Source organism: Numida meleagris, unplaced genomic scaffold (genome assembly GCF_002078875.1).
Source record: "Numida meleagris isolate 19003 breed g44 Domestic line unplaced genomic scaffold, NumMel1.0 unplaced_Scaffold746, whole genome shotgun sequence".
Lineage (NCBI taxonomy): Eukaryota > Metazoa > Chordata > Aves > Galliformes > Numididae > Numida > Numida meleagris.
Window position 1 is genome coordinate 9,766 of NW_018364961.1, and position 1,510 is coordinate 11,275.

The window sequence follows — 1,510 nt, forward strand, 5'->3', positions numbered from 1 at the left end:
CCGGCTCCTCACTCGCCGCCGTCCGCGCTCTGAGCCCCTCAGCGCCGCCGCTCCGCTTCAAATCTTCCTCCTGCGCTCCCATTGGCTCCCGCGCAAAGCTCTGCGGCCTCTCATTGGTTCGCGCCGCGCGGGGAACCGCCCTCCGCCCGGCCCCGCCTCTGGAGGCAGCGCTCGATGCTCATTGGTTGGTTACGGAACTTCCGGTCCCGGGGGAGACTCCTCCTACCGCGCCACTTCCGGGGACTGAGGGAGGGAGGGCATTCATTGGAAGCCGCGCACTGTTATTGGCTGGCTACACGACTTCCGGGCAGATGCTCGCTTCTCATTGGCTGGCTAAAAAAAGGGGAAGAAACCGGGCAGAAACCGCACGATTTCCAGAGACAGGCACTCGCTGGAAGTCGTGCAACCGTCTCTAATTAGCCGGCTACACTTCTTGCGGACGGGTGCTCGCTTCTCACTAGCTTGTTACATGACTTCGGGGACGGGATCTCGGCGCTGATGGGTGAAAAATAACAGACTCTAGCTCTTCACTTAGTGACGTCGGACTGAGCCAATCAGTGGCTGCGCTCAGGGAGCGAATCAGCCAATGAGAAATGGAGATACGTCCACATGGGGGCACAGCGCATGCTCAGTGCTAGGACCTGCTCAGGCGGAATCCACCGCTCACAATAGAACAAGCTCCAGGAGGCGTCAGGAGCATGCGCAGCATTAAACCGGAAGCGGAAATGATGGATGGCCCTCCTATAAACACACAACCTACTTCCGGGTTCTCCCGTAGTTCTCAACCAAGAGCAAGGCGTCACCATAGTTGTCCACAATAATCTCCCCTTCCTGCCTACCCCGCAGCGCTGACGTCATCAGAGAGGTGCCCGCGGGTGTTGCCGGCCCGCGTCACGTGAGTGTAATCACACGTCATCACGCTCCGCTCATCACGTACTGCCCGCACTGCGGGGGCAGGTCAGGATGTACCGCACTGACGATGCCGGGCCCTTGTCCGCGGGGGGGTCCTCACGCAAAGCTACACCTGTATAGGGCACAGCGAGCCGCTCCCGAAGCCGTTCCTGGTTCTGTCCAAACGTCGGTGACCCCCCGCGATGCCCGCCCTCACCTCATCCCCGAAGGAGCCCCGGATTGTGGGAAAAAGCCCCCCCCCAAATTGCCCCAAAATGGGATCCCAGAGTGCACCGCGGCGCTCATTTACATAGAAGCCGAGAAGTGGGCGGTGCCGCGGCGTCGCAGCGCTCTCATTTGCATGACGGGCGGAGATATAGAGAACCGCGAGCGCTCATTGGCTGTTCCGTGAAACATTTGCATAAGGGGCGGAGCCCCACAGTCACTTTATTATAAACAAACGCGCGCCCCATGGAGAAAGGGGGGGGTGGGAGGGGGGGAATTATGAGGTTTCCCCACTGAAACCAACATTTTTTGCCCCAAACCGACCCCCCCCATGTATAAAACAATCTCCCTTCTTCAATAAAAGCCTCCCCCCCAGGTAAATCCTCCCCCCCCC

The 1,510-nt window shown here is 59.7% G+C and overlaps 1 long non-coding RNA gene across 2 annotated transcripts; it reads right to left on the bottom strand.

Annotated features, from left to right (window-relative positions):
• Positions 1-247: 247 nt before the first annotated feature.
• LOC110392011 lies at positions 248-1,504 on the bottom strand. Of its 2 annotated transcripts, none has more exons than XR_002434204.1 (2): positions 761-1,504; positions 248-333 (listed from the first exon to the last, which is right to left on the bottom strand). It is a non-coding gene; the product is annotated as an uncharacterized LOC110392011 (long non-coding RNA). The 2 variants fall into 2 exon arrangements; XR_002434203.1 differs by having other exon boundaries at positions 459-1,504.
• Positions 1,505-1,510: the final 6 nt, after the last annotated feature.